The sequence below is a fragment of the Heterodontus francisci genome, chromosome 15 (genome assembly GCF_036365525.1).
Source record: "Heterodontus francisci isolate sHetFra1 chromosome 15, sHetFra1.hap1, whole genome shotgun sequence".
Lineage (NCBI taxonomy): Eukaryota > Metazoa > Chordata > Chondrichthyes > Heterodontiformes > Heterodontidae > Heterodontus > Heterodontus francisci.
The window spans coordinates 9,022,339-9,041,847 of record NC_090385.1 but is presented as its reverse complement, the minus strand read 5'-3'; the positions used below and the strand labels follow the sequence as shown (position 1 = coordinate 9,041,847).

Below are 19,509 nucleotides of genomic sequence, written 5' to 3'. Positions count from 1 at the left end.
TGTTTGATCCTTTCTTCCTCAACCTTAAGTAAGCTTCCTTCTTCCTCTTGACTAGCTGTTCCACATCTCTTGTCATCCAAGGTTCCTTCACCCTACCATCCCTTCCCTGCCTCATCGGGACAAACCTATCCAGCAGTCGCAGCAAGTGCTCCCTAAACAAGCTCCACATTTCTGTCATGCATTTCCCTGAGAACATCTGTTCCCAATTTATGCTCCCTAGTTCCTGCCTAATAGCATTGTAATTCCCCCTCCCCCAATTAAATATTTTCCCATCCGTCTGCTCCTGTCCCTCTCCATGACTATAGTAAAGGTCAGGGAGTTGTGATCACTATCACCGAAATGCTCTCCCACCGAGAGATCTGCCACCTGGCCTGGTTCGTTGCCAGGCACCAAGTCCAACATAGCCTCCCCTCTAGTCGGCCTATCTACATATTGAGTCAGGAAACCTTCCTGGACACACCTGACAAAAACTGCTCCATCCAAACTACTTGAACTAAGGAGGTTCCAATCAATATTAGGGAAGTTGAAGTCACCCATGACAACAACCCTGTTACTTCTGCACCTTTCCAAAATCTGCCTCCCAATCTGTTCCTCCATGTCTCTGTTGCTATTGGAGGCTCTATAGAAAACTCCCAACAAAGTGACTGCTCCTTTCCTGTTTCTGACTTCCACCCAGAATGACTCAGTCGACAAACCCTCCTCGACGACCTCCCTTTCTGCAGCTGTGATACTATCCCTGATTATCAATGCCACTCCCCCACCTCTTTTACCTCCCTCCCTATTCCTTTTGAAACATCTAAACCCCGGAACATCCAACATCCATTCCTGCCCCTGAGATATCCACATCTCCGTAATGGCCACAACATCCTGGCTCCAAGTACTGATCCATGCTCTAAGTTCATCACCCTTATTCCTGACACTTCTTGCGTTAAAATAGACACACTTCAACCAATCATACTGGCTGCAACTTTGCCCTGTCAACTGTCTAACCTTGCTCACAGACTCTCTGCACTCAGTATCTGCCTGTTCAACAGCTACCCCATCCACTAATCCGTGGCTCCGGTTCCCATCCCCCTGCCAAACTAGTTTAAACCCTCCCGAAGAGCTCTAGCAAACCTCCCGCCCAGGATATTGGTGCCCCTCCAGTTCAGATGCAACCTATCCTTCTTGTACAGGTCCCACCTTCCCCAGAAGGTATCCCAATGATCCACATATCTGAATCCCTCCCTCCTACACCAGTTCGGTAGCCACGTGTTCAGCTGCACTCGCTCCCTGTTTCTAGCCTCACTAGCACGTGGCACCGGTAATAATCCTGAGATTACTACTCTGCTCGTCCTGCCTTTCAGCTTCCAACCTAACTCCCTCTATTCACTTTTCAGGTCCTCATCCCTTTTCCTCGCTATGTCATTGGTACATATATGTACCACGACCTCTGGCTGCTCCCCCTCCCCCTTAAGAATCCTGTGGACTCGATCCGAGACATCCCTGACCCTGGCACTCGGGAGGCACCATTAAAATCCGGGAGTCTCGTTCGCGACCACAGAATCTCCTGTCTGTTCCTCTAACCATTGAATCTCCTATCACTATCGCTCTCCTATTCTCCCCCTTCCCTTCTGAGCCACTGAGCCAGGCTCAGTGCCAGAGACCTGGCCACTGTGGCTTTCCTCTGGTAGGTCGGCCCCCCCCAACCGTATCTAAAACGGTATCCGTATTATTGAGTGGAACGGCTACAGGGGATCCCTGCACTGTGCGCCTATTCTCTTTCCCTCCCCTGACGGTTACCCAGCTACCTTTATCCTGTAACTTAGGTGTCACTACTTCCCTATAACTGCTCGCTATCACCCCCTCAGCATCCTGAATGATCCGAAGTTCATCCAGCTCCAGCTCCAGTTCCCTAACGCGGTCTGCGAGGAGCTGGAGTTGGGTGCACTTCTCACAGGTGACGTCAGCAGGGACACAAGTTCACCTCCCTCCCACATCCTGCAAGAGGAGCATGCAACTGCCCTAGCTTCCATCCCCTCCGCACTAAATAGACAACAGAGATTTTATAAAAAAAAGGAAAACCTTACCCTACCAAACCCTCCACACAAGAGTCCTTTTTTTTTGATTAGAGGAGGAGGATGGGTGGGAGACACTACACGTGTAGTGTTTCGGGTTTAGCCACTGCCCGAATATATAGGTTTACTTACCCAGCAGTCCCCGTGTCTGCCGAAACAAGAGGTAAGTTATTTTAAACTGAAACTCACCTTCCCAGCTGACACCTCACTCGCACTATCGCTGCTTCAGAAAAAGCTGCTGCCACAAAAGGTAACAAAAGTTACTTCTTATCCCGTTTCTGTTACAGCCCAACTGTTTACTAAACCATTAGATAAACCAAAACTCAAGTCTGTAATGCACTGTTGGTATTGATCTGACCCAACTATTGAATATGACATCTCACTCATTTAATGTTTGGACAAGATTATTGCATTTGTCACATATTTGTACATGCCAAATTAGTTTTTAAATCAAAGCATTGTTCAACCATAAAAGATCTAATCCAGGAAATGATGGATCGAAATTTTAGTTGAGCTGGATTGCGTAGTTGATTGTCAGACATGAAGGACTAAAGGTTACTTATTGGCAATTCACTGTTCACCTCTCATTGATTTATAAATTATCCATGTGAGGAAAGCAAGGACATTTTACACCAAAACAAAATGACAACAGGAACAGAGAGATCTGGAGGTATTTGTGCACAAATCAGTGAAGGTAGCAGGGTAGGTTGAGAAAGCAGTTAATAAAGCATATGTGATCCTGGGCTTTATGGATAGAGCCATTGAGTACAAAAGCAAGAAAGTTATGATGAACTTTTATAAAACACTGGTTTGGCCTCAGCTAGTGTATTGTGTCCAATTCTGGGCATCGCCTTTTATGAAGGACTGTGAAGGCTTTAGAGAGGATGCTGTAGGCGATTTTATCTCTTTCTTAAATTCGGAGACCGGGAATTACGATTGACACAATCTCACACTAAATCCAACACATTTAATGAGAATTTTAAATAAACAGTTTCAATTTGGAGTTTGCAAGTTCTCCCTGTGTCTGCGTGGGTTTCCTCCCACAGCCAAAAGACTTGCAGGTTGGTAGGTAAATTGGCCATTATAAATTGCCCCTAGTATAGGTAGGTGGTAGGGAAATATAGGGACAGGTGGGGATGTGGTAGGAATATGGGATAAGTGTAGGATTAGTATAAATTGGTGGTTGATGGTCGGCACAGACTCAGTGGGCCGAAGGGCCTGTTTCAGTGCTGTATCTCGAAACTAAACTAAACTAAACTAAATCATAACCATTATCCCTAATGTGGTCAATCTGAGATGTCAGCAAGTCACTTAGGAGTGATCTTTGACCAACATCTTCCTGTTTGGTTCAATGGGACTCTTCCTGTGAATATGTATTCTCTGTCTTCTTTCTTGAGCCCTGCCATTAAGGACTTTTTCAGGGGTTTACATACGGAATACAGTTTGTGAAAAAGCTCATGTATGATCCTTTTCTGGATGTGTATTGGTTAGTTGGGTGTGTGAGCAGCTGTTGGTTGGTTAGTGTATTCCCAAGTTGTCTTCCATTGGCTTAGCAATATCCAGACTTCTCCCTGTCCTGCTGTGATTAACTGTCTGGTTTTGATCAGTCTGCTGTGATTAACTCTTCTATTCAATTCAAATTGTCCTATTCAATTCAGCACACATCACTGCACCGCACCCTTCCTGTTAACAAGCTAACAGTGCTAACAAGCACTACTCTGAGCTCGTAGCCAGTTATGGTCAAGTGAGGAGAGGTCGAAGGGCTTCCCTCTTTTCGCTCTCTTTGTTTAACTATAACAGGTTTCTTAAAGTGGATGGACTGGCCAATTCAGTAGGTTTTTGATTACTTACTTGCTATGATCATAACAAGAAACAATCGGACAAGTTTTCTTGAGTTAAAAAAGAAACTCTATTATGCCTAAACCAAACTAATAAAATAATAAACTATGCATCAACTTTCACACACACACACACACACACACACAAATAGGTTACAGATTGGGGAAAGGTAGATTGGTTGAGTTGGAGTCCATAGAGAAAAGTGTATGCAGTCTGTGGACTTTGGTGATTTAGCTGGCTTCGAGCTGAATTCAGCAGTCCTGAGGCTTTTACTTTGAAGAGGTAGATGACTGGTTCAGTGGGTCTCTTGGAGACAGTGATGCAGATAATTTCCTCCAACGGTGTTTCTGATTGTAGCAAAGGTGGTCAGTCAACAGGCAGGATTTGAAAGCTTTCAAGCTGGAATGGAGAAAGAAAGAGAGAGGGAGGGACCTCCATTTAGGTCTGCTCATGTCAAAGTCCAGGTGCTTCTCCTCTGCTGCAGAGAAAACACCAGCTTAAAACCACAGATGTGGAGGGGCTTGTCACATGACAGTCACTCAGTGATTCAAACATAGCAGTTAGCAGTATTTCTCTGCTTGCTGAAAGAATAGGTAGTTCCTTTAAACTTTCTTAAAGAAAATTATCATTCAACAAAGCACATTGGCATAACACAGTCAATTAAACCTTTCCTTACAATGCAGAAGAGATTGATAAGAATGGTTTCAGGATCGAGGGACTTTAGTTATGTGGATAGATTGGAGAAGTTTGGGTTGTTCTCCTTTGAAAAAAGAAGCTTGAGAGGAGATTTGATAGGAGGTGTTCAAAATCGTGAGGTGTCTAGACAGATCGAGTAGATGTTACCATTGGCAGAAGGGTCGAGAACCAGAGGACACCAATTTAAGGTGATTGGAAAAAGAACCAAGGACAACATGAGGAAAAACATTTTTACGCGGCGAGTGGTTCGAATCTGGAATACACTGCCTGAGAGTGTGTTGGAGGCAGATTCAATTGTGGCCTTCAAAAAGGAATTGAATAAACAATTGAAGACAAAAAAAAATACAAGGCTACAGGGAAAGGGGGAGTGGGAGTAGGTGAGTTGTTCTTGCAGAGAGCCAGCACAGACGCAGCAGGCCAAATGGCCTCCTTCTGTGCTGTAAGCATTCTGTGATTCTCTAGGATGTCCCAAAGTGTTTAACAGCCAATAAAATACTCTTGCAGTATAGTCACTGTTATAATGTAACAGCCAATTATCGCACAGCAAGTGCCCACAAACAGCATTGTGATACTGACCAGATAATCTGTTTTAGGGATGTCAGTTGAGGGATAAATATTGGCTCAGGATACTAAGGATAACTCCTCTGCTCCTCTTCAAATTGTGCCATGGGACCTTTATATCCACCTGAAAGGGCAGACAGGGCCTTGCTTTAACATTTCATCTGAAAGAGGGCACCTCCAATAGTATAGCACTCCTTCAGTATGTCACTGATGTGTCAGCTTAGATTATATGCTCGAGTCTCTGGGGTGTGGCACGAACCCACAATCCTTTGACCCAGAGGTGAGAAGATAAGAACATAAGAAATTGGAGCAGGGGTAGACCATATCGCCCTTCGAGCCAGCTCCACCACTCAATATAACCATGGCTGATCTTCTGCCTCAATTCCACTTCCCCACTCGCTCCTCACATCCTTTGATTTCCTGAGAGAACAAAAACCTGTTTATCTCAGCCTTATAGCCACTCCAGGCGCTGCTTCACAAACCACTGACCACCTCCAGGCGCGTATCCATTGTCTCTCGAGATAAGGAGGCCCAAAAGAAGAAAGAAGAAAGAAAGAAGAAATATACTCAGCATTGGAGCATCCACAACCCTCTAGGATAGAGAATTTCAAAGGTCCACAACCCTCTAAGTGAAGCAGTTTCTCCTTATCTCAGTCATAAATAACTGGTCCCTTATCCTGAGGCTGTGCTCCCATGTTCTAGATTCCCCAACCAGAGGAAACAACCTCAGTGTCTACCCTGTCCAGCCCCTTCCAAATCTTGTATATTTCAATGAGATCACCTCGCATTCTTCTAAACTCAAGTGAGCATAGGCCCAATTTACTTAGTCGCTTATCACAGGACAACCCTGTCATCCCAGGAACCAATCTAGGGAACATTCGCTGTACTGCCTCCAATGCAAGTATATCTTTCCTTAGATATGGAGACCAAAACTACACAAAGCACTCCAGGCGTGGTCTCACCAAAGCCCTGTACAATTGTAGCAAGACCTCCTTATTCTTGTACTCCAATTCCCTTGCAATAAAGGCCAAAATGCCATTAGCCTTCCTAATTGCTTGCTGTACCAGAATGCTAACTTTCTGTGTTCTTTGTACAAGTACACCCAAGTCCCTCTGAACATCAACATTTACAAGTTCCACACCTTTTAAACAATATTCTGCTTTTCTATTCTTTTTCTTTCTATTTTCTTTTCCTATTCTTTCTTTTTCTATTCGTACTTTCATACTACCACTTCCCCATATTATATTTCATTTGCCACCTTGTTACCATTCACTTAGCCTGTCTATATCTCTTTGCAGCTTCTTTGTGTCTTCCCCACAATGTACATTCCCACCTAACTTTGCATCATTAACAAACTTGGATACATTATTCTCAGTCTCTTCATATTTGTAAATAGCTGAGGCCTGAGCACTGATCCTTGCAGAACTCCATTAGTTACTTTTTGCCAAATTGAAAATGCTTTGTTTATCCCTATTCTTTGTTTCCTGTCTGTTAACCAATCCCCCATCCAAGCTAATATATTACCCCCCAACGCTATTTGGATTTGATTGTATTAGTCTGTCCTCTTATATGTGTTCACTGTGCTTAATTGCTTAAACATATGGGTGGAGCTTAAGAGTTAAAACTGAAACTAAAAGGCAGAACTAGAATCTTCTGCAGAAAACACACTGACTGCTCAAAGAAGACATTGTACTGAGATCTTGCAAGAACTGATATATTTTAAAGTGCTGTAAATAAACCAGTTGGTGATTTAATACAACTGTGATATCTGCATTACTCTGAGATAAATCAGATATACATAATATATCTATCAACCTAGCGCGAACATAATAGCCTGCCATTTTTTCTTCCCTTCATGTGCTTATCCAATTCCCTTTTAAAAGCCACGATTGAATCTGCCTTCACCACACTCTCAGGCAATGCATTCCAGATTCTAACCACTCGCTGTGTAGGAAAGTTTTCCCTCATGTCACCTTTGATTCTTTTGCCATTCACCATAAATCTGTGCCCTCTGGTTCTCAACCCTTCCACCAATTGGAACAATTTCTCCCTATCTACTCTGTCCAGACCCCTCATGATTTTGAACACCTCGATCAAATCTCCTCTCAACCTTCTCTTCTCTAAGGAGAACAACCCCAGCTTCTCCAATCTATCCACGTAACTGAAGATCCAACATCTTAAATTAAAAAAACACAAATTCAGTAACTGCTAGAGAAAAAGGATGAAGCGTAAAATTATTTTGCTCCAGTGATACTTTCTCTGTCAGAAGGATACTTCACAAGCACAAAGGCATGCAAAGCTGAACAACAGGTTGAATTCTTACTTTGCCATTCTATTACATGGAAAATAGCAGCCCAGCTATTAAAGGCACTTCAGGTGGTCTCAGTGGCAGATTGTGTTTACTGATTTTGGCTTAATATATTGACAAATGTTGAACATTGATGGACTGAAAAACAACTTAAGCGGTAATGCATGGAAGAAAGCAGATTCAATTAACTTAAGTACTGCAGTTTACTTCTAAATTTGAAATGGTGTATACCATCAGCACTGCAAGTCAGGTCTAGACTGGCTCTTATTACCACGAACAGATATATCAATATGTTTCAAATCATTTGTGTAATGGCTACCATCTTAATCAATACTGCAGAGAATGCATTCAATGCTGCGCTCTGTGGAGTATGCATGTAGAAATGATGAAGGTTCCCCGTCTTATCGTTGAGTGTGCTTGCATGTGCAAATAGGACAATATTCAAAAAGGAAAGGATTTGCATTTATATAGCGCCTTTCATGACCTCAGGATACCCCAAAGTCCTTTACAGCCAATGATGTACTTTTTGAAGTGTAGTCACTGTTGTATTTTAGTAAACATGGCAGCCGAGTTACGCACAGCAAGATCCCACAAAGAGCAATCACATAATCACCAGATAATCTGTTTTAGCAATGTTGCTTGAGGGATGAATATTGGCCAGGACGATAGGGATAACTCACTGCTCTTTTTCTAAATAGTGCCATGGGATTGTTTACATCCACCTGAGAGGGAAGACATGGCCTGCACTCCTCCAGTTCTGATCTCTTGCTTATCACCCCACTATCTGTGAAGGAATTGAGTCCTGAGGACTCAAAGGATTAAACTACTGCTTTCGAAGCAAAGAAGCCCTACTGCCTTCTAACTAAAGGGGGCCTACTGCTTACTTCATCTTTCGAAGTAAAGGGCACCAAACTCTGTGACAAGCACATCTCCCAAGCAAACAGTATGCACAGGAAGATAATTGCTTGAGGAGATGTTTTATTTTCTGGAAGCCCAACAATACCTAAACTACTCTAAGACACATGTTACAATCAGGTGAGGAGGGGGTCGAAGGGCTGCCTCTTGTCCCTCTCCTTGTTTGACCTCAACAGGGTTTATTTCTTTTTTAAAGTGGATGTGCTTGCCAATTCAGTGAGTGTTTAACTATTTACATGCTATGATCATGAAAGAACCATCAGACAGATTGTCTTGAGTTTAACAAAGAAAGAGGTTAGCTCTATTCTATTTAAACCAATCTAAGTAAAATAATAAATTATACTCCAGCTTTCACGCACACACACACACACATGAGGTTCATATATGCACATAAATAGGTTACAGAGTGGGGAAGGATAGATTGATCACATTAGACTCCGGAACAATAAAAAGGGGTATACAGTCTCTGGAGTTTGGTGACTCGGCCGGCTTCCCGCTGAACTCAGTGGTCCTGAGACTTCTGGCTTGCAGATGTGTTCAGCTGATTGGGGATTTCCCTGGAGAACAGCGATGCAGATGATTTCCTTCTGTCTGCAGCAGTGATAGGCCTTGGAAGTTGTAGCCAGCAGGCAGGATTTGAAGTTTATAAGGTGGACTGAAGAGAGAGAGAGAGAGAGGGACCTCACTTGGTACTTCTGTGGTCAGTGTCTAGCTGCTTGTCTGGTCTGCAGAGAGAAAAAGAAAAACAGCTTAAACACACAGATGGTAGGCCTGTCACATGACTGTCACCCAGTGTGTATTTCCTCTTACAACTTAATCAGCTCATGTCTAGGAATTCCCTTCTCTCAATGAGGTTCCCATTGTTCAAGTGATTAGGTTTGAATGGTTCGGCTCCATCAGTTTAATGTCCCAAGTGATTGCCTTAATGTCTTGTTTATGGGGATGGGATAGGTAGTTCACTCAAAATTCCAGGGTCATTGTTCTTGCTGGGGACTGAGCAGACACTACATCTCCACCTTGTTGCATTGGAATGTAGGATATAGTGATGCAAATTGTGGCAGCCATTTTAGCTGCTAGCAGTCACTTTTTATCTTTTCCTTTTTACCTTTTTAAAAAATTTAACTTAGGTTTCCAGCGGGTGGAATAAAAAAAAAAGCATCATTTGGCCTACCACGCTTTCGTGACACACATATTGAAGAGCGGCAATGTATAATAATCATTGCTCCTAAACAAAAGGGACTCACAACATACTAACCAATTGATAAGGGGTTCTTTGCTAAAAGCCCAACAATATTTATTCTATGGCACCTGTTGAAGAGTACTGACTGAATAACAACCATACTTCCTGAACCAAGGGGGCCCACCATACGCTAACTAATTGATAAGGTATTGAAAGCCCAACAATATCTGAGTAACAGGTAAAGCTAGCTGTTTCACGCCGTATCTCACCAGCTGTAAATTGCATGTTAGTTCTTTGATGAATTTCTATATAGTTTAGAACTTATATTGTCTCACATAGTCTTTTGTATTGCTAACTAATGAACCACATTTCCGTACACTCTTTGGTGAAGAGGTATATTACTGAGGAGTAACCGTAGACCCTTAAAATATCCGGACCATTATAATCTGGCTGGAACTTGCTAAAAACAGCTATCTGGAGGACAGTAAAATTCTTGGTTTGTTCCTTTCCTTTGGGGAGAGTTAGACCAGACCTTTCGACTCATTGAAGTGTCTTTAGGATTTGGCTACCTTAACCTTAAGTTGAGGATGAACATCTGAGATGTACACCTGATCCAGGATAGTTCCAAAGGGGCTGGGATTATAAACCTCCACAATTCAGCTGCCTAAAACCTAAACCCTGGAATCTCCTCCCTAAACCTCTCCTCCTCTCTACCTTTCTCTTTTGCATCAAGAAGCTCCTTAAAACCGACCTCTTTGACCTACTGGTCATCTGTCCCAAGATCTGCTTATCTGGCTCAGTGCCAAATCTTGGTTGATAATTGCTTCTGTGAAGCCAGTTGGGACATTTATCTATGCTAACAGTGCTGTATAAATAGAGGTTATTATTGCTAGCACCTACTATCGCACAATGTTAAGATCTCCCCCGATAATGTTTTTTAAAATTAATTATTTGATTTACTGCCAATGGTAAGATGTTGCTTTTAACTCTGGTTCCTTATACCATGGTAGAACAATTCCAAGCAAAGAACAGTCTATTTACAAATCCCTTTTCAGGCTCAAGGACTATATTAACTTCTGACAAGGACTGACACTGTATACATAAATGTACAACTAGTTGCTGAGCCTGAACACCACATACTGCTGTATGAGGAATCTCCTTCCGAGCTAGTGGTTAGCCCCACACGCCTCGCTACACTAGATATCAGAGGCTGAAAGATAAACATGCATGCTTATCACTCCCAATCTGTCCAAAGTACCTCGATGCCTGGCACTTGAAAACACATGAAACTTTACAGACCAGTCGGAGACCATTTGGCCTACCCTGCCTGTGCCAGCTCACAGAAAGAGGTATTCAATTAGCCCTGCTCTTAGCCCCCTACCCCTGCAATTTAGGGGATGGTAGCAGAGCAATAATGCTGCCAGTGACTGATCGACTAATCTAGAGGCCTGCACTAATGCTTCAGATCCCACTATAGGAGCTTTGGGGAATTTAAATCAATTAGTTAAATAATTCTAGAATAAAACACTTGTCTCTGTAAAGGCAAACATGAAGCTATCATACTGAAGTAAAAACCCATCTGGTTCACTAATGTCCTTTAGGGATAGAAATCTGATGTCCTCACCTAGTTTGGCATATATGTGACTCCAAACACACAGCAATGTGGTTGCTTCATAACTGACTTCTGAAATGGCCTAGCAAACCACTCAGTTGTATCAAACTGGAAATCAGTATTAGTAGAGAAATGGCGTTGGGGAAATTGATGGGATTGAAGGCCAATAAATCCCCAGGGCCTGATGGTATGCATCCCAGAGTACTTAAGGAAGTGGCCCTAGAAATAATGAATGCATCGGTGGTCATCTTCCAAGATTCTATAGACTCTGAAACAGTTCCTACAGATTGGAGGGTAGCTAATGTAACCCCACTCTTTTAAAAAGGGAGGTAAAGAGAAAGCAGGGAATTATAGACCAGTCAGTCTGATGTCGGTAGTGGGGAAAATTCTAGAGTCCATTATCAAAGATTTTCTAGCAGAGCACTTGGAGAACAGTGGTAGAATCGGATGGAGTCAGCATGGATTTACGAAAGGGAAATCATGCTTGACAAATCTACTCGAATTCTTCGAGGATGTAACTAGTAGAGTTGATGAGGGGGAGCCAGTGGATGTGGTTTATTTGGACTTTAAGAAGGCTTTCGACAAACTCCCATATAAAAAGATTAGCGTGTAAAATTAAAGCGCATGGGATTGGGGGTAGTGTATTGCGATGGATAGAAAATTGTTTGGCAGGCGGGAAACAAAGAGTCGGGATTAATGGGTCTTTTTCTGAATGGCAGGTAGTGAGTGACTAGTGGGGTACCGCAGGGATCGGTGCTAGGACCCCAGCTATTCACAATATATATTAATGATTTAGATGAGGGAACTAAATGTAATATCGCCAAATTTGCAGATGACACAAAACTGGGTGGGAGGGTGAGTTGTGAGGAAGATGCAGAGAGGCTTCAGGGTGATTTGGACAAGTTGAGTGAGTGAGCTAATGCATGGCAGATGCAGTATAATGTGGATAAATGTGAGGTTAAACAGGAAACGATGAGAGTTTCGTGGATAGCATGTTTATAGATGTGGTCACCCCCCAGCTTAAGAATATGCAAGGAGAGAGAGAATGGGTGACTGTTAGAACCAGGTGTGAAAAGTGTCCTGTAGCAGCATTTAATTTTAAACACACCATGTTTTGAGCTCGCCCTTGGTCAATCCTTGTTCACTGCTTTCCAATTATAAGGCAAAGAAATGAGCACAAACAGGCTTTCTTTGGTTTAAAAAAGAAAAGTGAAATTTATGAAAACTTCAACTTAAACTCTGATCTGGTTAACGCCTACGGATACACGATGCGCTCACACTAGCATGCATACATGATACACACATGCAGATAGGGACAGAAAAGAGCAGAAGAAAAAAATAAAGTAGAAAGATTTGAGGGAATATCTGAAAAGTTGTTACGGATCTTCGAGTTCACTATGAGACCTTGCTTGCAGGTGATTCTTGCTTTTCATTGGGGCTCAGGATTCTTCTTAAACCTTGTTCACTGTCGGAGACTTTTCTCTCTTGAGGTTCATGTCTCTTCAATGGATTCTGAAGCTGGTGAGAAAGAGATGGGAGCAGACAAGAGAGGCTGCTGCGAGCCAGCCAGGAGAGATCTTTTCTATCTAAGAGCAAAGAACTTCATTACCAGTTCAAACACTGTCTCGAGAATTTAAAACTCCCAAGTTGGCCAGCAGGGTGGTCACATGACTGACTGGCTTGACCAGGTCTTTTCTGTGTATTGTATGGGAGCAGGGGATAGCTCCTTTTTTTCCAACACCATCTGCTAATATGCAAAAATGTCTTTCTGGCCAGGGGCCTGGCAATTCCGTGTCACAGGCCTTCGCTTCTTCCCAGCAACAATGTGAAATCTAATGTCCACGTGGCAAAATTAATGTGCCTCATTCTTGGCAGGTGGGGGCCTGCATGACAGTGACCATCAGACAGTCAAGAAGAACAGGCAGGTAGTGCAGGAGACCCCTGAGTGCATCTCACTCTCCAACACTATTTCAGATCTGAAGAAGTGTTGGAAAAAAAGGAGCTAGAACCTCAAGAGAGAAAAGTCTCCAACAGTGAACAAGGTTTAAGAAGAATCCTGAGCCCCAATGAAAAGCAAGAATTACCTGCAAGCAAGGTCTCATAGTGAACTCGAAGATCCGTAACAACTCTTCAGATATTGCCTCAAATCTTTCGACCTAATTTTTTTCTTCTGCTCTTTTCTGTCCCTATCTGCATGTGTGTATCATGTATGCATGCTAGTGTGAGCGCATTGTGTATCCGTAGGCGTTAACCAGATCAGAGTTTAAGTTGAAGTTTTCATAAATTTCACTTTTCTTCTTTAAACCGAAGAAAGCCTGTTTGTGCTCATTTCTTTGCCTTATAATTGGAAAGCGGTGAACAATGATTGACCAAGGGGGAGCTCCAACAGGGCTAACAGATATTGATCTGTTAATTTGTCCTGAAACATCATAACAGGACATGTGTTGGCCTTCATTACTCTCCAACGCCCAGACTCAGAAATGTCGTTCTCCACAAGGAGGAATTCACGACCAAAGGATAGTGTCAGCTCATCGTGCTCTCTTCCACCCCCTTGTGGCTATTACAAGATTAGCACAGCAATTCAGCTGGAAATGGATTTCTTGAATGAATTCTCAGTCGGAAACTGTTTGCGGTGGGCTCTGAAAAGGGAAGAAAGGTAATGAATGAATTTACTTTTTAGTAAATGCTGCAAATTGGGCTTCTCAGCTGAAATATTGACACAAATACAGTCTGCTATGGAATAGCGACATAATCCAAAGAGGCAAACGACTGAAAATGGAATATCGCGAAAATTGGCTTATGGAAGTATACCAACCATACAGAAATAAGATGGATCAGTGTATTGTGTAAGAGACAGAGAGAAAGGGCTTGGTGTTAGCTTGGTGGCACAATTGCGAACACTCTTGCCTCTGGGTCAGATGCTCACATGTTCATAGTCTCACTGCAGAAAGCTGAGCAGAAAAGTGAGGGTGATCCTGCCACTGCTGTACTGAGGGAGCACTACACTGTCAGAAACACTGCCATTTTGGACAGATGGTACACCAAGACCCTGTCTTTCCTCTCGGAAGATGTAACAGATTTCATGGCACTTTTTTGAAGAAGAGCAGGTGAGATATCGCTGGTGTCCTGGACCAATATTTATCCCTCAACCAACATCACAAAAATAGATGATCTGTCAGTATCACATTGCCTTTCGTGAAATCTTGCTGTGTGCAAATTGGCTGCTGTATTTCCTACATTATAACAGTGACTACACTACAAAAATATTTCATTGGCTGTAAAGCACTTTGAGAAATCCAGAGGCTGTGAAAGGCACTATAGAAATGCAAGTCTTTGTTATTTTTCTTTTCATTTTCAGTGGAAAAGTATTTGAGGAAGCTCATGTAAAGTATGAAGATCACCAGTAACATATTTCACCAATTCTTACATCAGGACCTGCAAACACACTCGACTATGACTAGTCCAGTCTCAATAGCAGTTAAAATTCTGACAATGCAACATTGCAGGAGCTTCCCAATGTTCACTGGGGAATATCTCAGCCAATTTGCACCCACTCTGTCTTCAAAGAAATGAAACGTGTTGATTTCTTTTATGTATGGTCAACTACATCCAATTCACTTTACAGCGGCAATAGAAAGAGCAAAGTCAGCTTGCCTCAGAACTGCTTTTCACTTGATACAAGAGATGATTGCCTGCACTTTAAGCAGCACAATATCAACATTTGCAGCTGACACACAAATAAACAGCATTGTTGGTTCTGAAGAGGACTGTAAGTGACTTCAGGAGTACATGAAAGGGTGGTAGATTGGGCAGATAGATTTGACAGGTGAAGAAAGAGAAGATGTGTACACTAAATGGGAAATAATAGAAAGAAGAAGGGAGAGTTAGGGGTTCAACACTTGTTTTTTTTAAAGTGGGGTGACATGTTGTAAAGGAAAATATTTTGTAAATGGGGGGGCTTAGAGTGCAAAATCAAATCGGAGAAGTATAAACAGAGACAAGTTGTTAGTTCAGCTGCAACAGGAATATTAGCCCCAGTTTTAACTCAGCATAAGAGGTCAGTATGGCATGAGAGTGGGTGAGGGGTGGGTGGAGGAAATGGAGTGGGAGTTCTGATGTGAGGGCTGGGCTATTTTAACTCCTGAATCTCATTGTCATAGCTCAGGTGGGACACCCTGGCATACAGGCCAGTGTGCAGGAGCGAGGCGAGTAAGGCAGGAATGAGGCGAGTGAGGCAGGAGCGAGGCGAGTGAGGCAGGAATGAGGCGAGTGAGGCAGGAGCGAGACGAGTAAGGCAGGAATGAGGCGAGTGAGGCAGGAATGAGGCGAGTGAGGCAGGAGCGAGGCGAGTGAGGCAGGAATGAGGCGAGTGAGGCAGGAGCGAGGCGAGTAAGGCAGAAATGAGGCGAGTGAGGCAGGAGCGAGGCGAGTGAGGCAGGAATGAGGCGAGTGAGGCAGGAGCGAGGCGAGTGAGGCAGGAGCGAGGCGAGTGAGGCAGGAGGCCACTGTCCCAAATGGTCAGGTGACTGGATCAGGTGGTGGTCTGTTTGGTCGCAGTTGCGGGTGAGGCAGAAAGATCAGGGTAAGAGAAGCCCAAAGTTTCCACGTGGGGCCTGGAGGAGGAGCGCTCCTGCTTTTTCTGGCCCACAAGGACACCTTAAAAAAAAATCACTTACCTTCTAGGCCCTCTGCTCCTTGGGGCTCAGTGTTCCTAGTAAGGCTAGTACTGGACGTGGAACGTATTCCATGAAACAAAAAATAGCAGTGGCTCTGAATGGCATCACTAGACCCCAGTTTCGCATCTCAATGAAGTTCTCGCCTGTCCAAAAATGCACCTGTTGAAATGGCGCATGGCATGGGGTCAACAAGAAGACCCCACTCCCCCAACACTCCCCATTCTCATTGACCATGAGGATGGAAAGGTTACAATAGGGACCATTCCAATCTAAGCTTTCCACTGACTCCAACTCTTCCCTCTCCTTGCCCGTTATTAAGTAGTGACTCCCATCTCAATATCACAATGTGCAGCCTCTGGGTATGTGTCACTGTCATCATACTTCCAACATGCAACAGAATATTTTGCTACCTTGACATCAGAAGGCCCTAGCAATATAAGGCACTATGTCTTCCAACATTTATAAGAAAGAAACCTCAAAATATACAAAACATGGCTGTTGTGTGATTGCCTTTAAGAGTGATATCCCTTTAAGATCTTAGTGTGTCAATGAGCTACATGCCAGGATGCAGTCAAATGACTCAGAGCCAGACTCTCTCTGTAACTGTAACACCAAGAGGCAAGTTCTGTAAATAGGTAGCTCTTCTATTGTTAGCTGTTAATAAACCTGTTTGAGATCTTCAACAAACTGAACTCCATGCATCTCATTTATGTTGCATCAGACAGCATAAAAAGCTTCTCATTGCAATGGCCCTAACCAGAGACTGTAAGTTGTCATCCAATTTCTGCCTCATCCACTACTTCCAAGGTTTTGACATCTAGAACATCTATTACCTCTTAGCAGGGCTTACATAAAACCTAAGAACTTAAGAAATAGGAGCAGGAGCAAGCCATATGGACCCTCAAGCCTGCTCCACTATTCAATAAGATCATGACTGATCCTCCACCTCAACTCCACTCCCCACTATTACCATATCCCTTTGTGTCCAAAAACCTATTAATCTCAGCCTTGAAGACAGTTACTGAATGCTGTTGCTTTGAGTTTATAAAGTTGAGAGATGATCTAATCGAGGTGTTTAAACTGATAAAGTGATTCAATAGGGTCAACAAAAGCAGGGAGGTTATGTTGGAGTTGTACAGAACTTTGGTAAGGTCACAGCTGGAGTACTGTGTGCAATTCTGGTTGCCACATTATAGGAAGGATGCGATTGCATTGGAAGGGGTGCAGAGGCGATTCACCAGGATGGTGCCTGGGATGGAACATTTAAGCTATGAAGAGAGGTTGGATAGGCTTGGGTTGTTTTTGCTGGGGCAGAGAAGATTGAGGGGTGACCTGATCGAGGTGTACAAGATTATGAGGGGCATGGACAGGGTGGATAGGGAGCAGCTGTTCCCCTTAGTTGAAGGGTCAGTTACGAGGGGTCACAAGTTTAAAGTGAGGGGTGGGAGGTTTAAGGGGGATTTGAGGAGGAACTTTTTTACCCAGAGGGTGGTGACGGTCTGGAATGCACTGCCTGGGAGGGTGGTAGATGCAGGTTGCCTCACATCCTTTAAAAAGTACCTGGATGAGCACTTGGCACGTCATAACATTCAAGGCTATGGGCCAAGTGCTGGCAAATGTGATTAGGTAGACAGGTCAGGTGTTTTAATGCATCGGTGCAGACTCGGTGGGCCGAAGGGCCTCTTCTCCACTGTATTATTCTGTGATTCTGTGATTCTGTGACACAAAATGATTTCCACTGGTGGAGGAATCCAAAATATGGAGGGCACAATCTTAAAACTAGAGTTCTGCCGTTGAGAAATGAATTCAGGAAGCACTTTTTCACACATATGATGGGCTGAATTTTATGCAGGCAGCAGGGGGCCCTGACACCGGGCCAGAAAGGCGAATGGAACCCGAGCTCGGCCGTTATAGGGATGCTGTTAACTGCCTGGTGCCGCGGTCCCTGACACTTAAAGGACGGGGATCCCGCCTCCTGGATCTGCTAGCCAATGAAAGGGCTGCCAGTTCAGCAGTCCCACCAGTGCTACTGGGATCAGTGACCACTGCTGGGACTGCAGGAGGGCGGGGACCAGGAGCAGCAGGTAAGTGGGGCGGGCTCATTGGGGTCAGTCAGGCAGCCCCCGGCAAGGGGTGGAGGGGTGGTGGTGGTTGTTGAGGCAGAGGATGGGGTGTTGGTGCAGGGGTGGCTTTTGCCGCAAGTGGAGCCTTCCATGGGCCACAGATTGCCCCAGCACTGTGGGAGTCTGCCTGGTTTTACTGGGCGGCCTTCCTACCTGTTGGGGCTCCCACCAGCTGCTGGTAAATTCACCAGCGGCGGGAAAAGGCCCTTAAGTGGCCATTAATACGCCACTCCAAGATCTCAATTGGCCTCAGGGTAGGAGGCCGTCCTCAGCCTTCCCCCAGCCCTGACAAAATTCAATGGCGTTGCGAAGACTCCACCCCCTGCCTTTCCTCACTATTTTATGGGCCTCCCCATTATCTTGCCTGTCCCTTGAGGGCTGATAAAATTCAGCCCATGGCTGTACAAATCTGGAACTCACTCAACCTCCCCAACACCAAAAGGCTGTGGATGCTGAAGGACAATTGAACATTTTCAGACTGAGACCAATAGATATTTGTTGGGTTAGAGTATCAAGGAATATGTGGGTGAATGGAGTTGAGGTACAGATCAATCAGCCATGATCTAATTGGTCAGTGGGACAGACTCGAGGGGCTCAATGGCCTCCTCCAATTCCTATGAGTCACCTTCAGTCCACTACTACCTTTTCCTTTTGAGATCCAACTTTTGCAACAAAAGGAAGACATATTAAGCAGCCACCATGTCACAGGCATTGACAACTCCAGCTTTGTGTCTCTGCTAACAACGTATACTTTGTGCCCTCATTCTTACCTCACCATCTTCATTAGCAACAAGATCTTGTTTGATATCCTCTGCTTAGCAGCCTTGCTGTATTCTGGAAGTCAGGCACATAGCTTAGCAAGGATCACACTGTTTGCATGTTTGATAATAAGAGCTGCGTGTCAGTGGGTCACCGAGCAACTTCGCTTTACTTACAGCTTCCAGTTTGGTGCTCGTAATGAGATTTCTTGATTAAGCCTCTATAAGAAATATTCCTGCGCTGGGTACTTGTTCTGCATTTGGAAAATAATTTTTGACCCTCTAATAGATCACATGAGCCATAGATGCCATTTATGGTAAATGAATGCTGATCTCTTGCCTTGCTGCATTAGTTTCTAAAGTTATCTGTGTGACAGCTCCCAGACATGGCATTGACACTAGCAATGACAGCCTCATAGGCTTTGCTGACTTTACTGCAGTATTGTCATCCTGCCAGTCATGCTGAATATATTGACTGCACGCTTCACTAACAAGGTCAGAAAAGCTTCATCTGAGAAGCATGCAATCCGCCGCTGGCTCTTAGCTGCCATGCTTCATTCTTCGGAAAGCCTGGCATTTATTGCTCATCCAAAGTTGTTCTGAGAAGGGGATGGTGGTCATTCTTCTAGATCATCTGCAGGACATTCCTTTCAGTGGTTTGATAAAAGCTGACTGGCCACTTCAGCAGGCAGTTAAGAGTCAACCATGCTGGTGAGGGAGAGGTCCTTACTCAACGGGTAAGGACCTCATCTTTCCTTCTCTAAAGGGAGATTGGTTAATCAGT

The 19,509-nt window shown here is 44.0% G+C and overlaps 1 long non-coding RNA gene across 2 annotated transcripts in view; it reads right to left on the bottom strand.

Annotated features, from left to right (window-relative positions):
• Positions 1 to 2,442: 2,442 nt before the first annotated feature.
• LOC137377478 (uncharacterized) overlaps positions 2,443 to 19,509 on the bottom strand; it is a 98,949-nt gene continuing 81,882 nt past the window's right edge. For both annotated transcript variants that reach the window (XR_010976420.1, XR_010976421.1), the window contains one exon: positions 2,443 to 9,101. This is a non-coding gene — a long non-coding RNA (uncharacterized lncRNA). The remainder of the gene's footprint in view (positions 9,102 to 19,509) is intronic.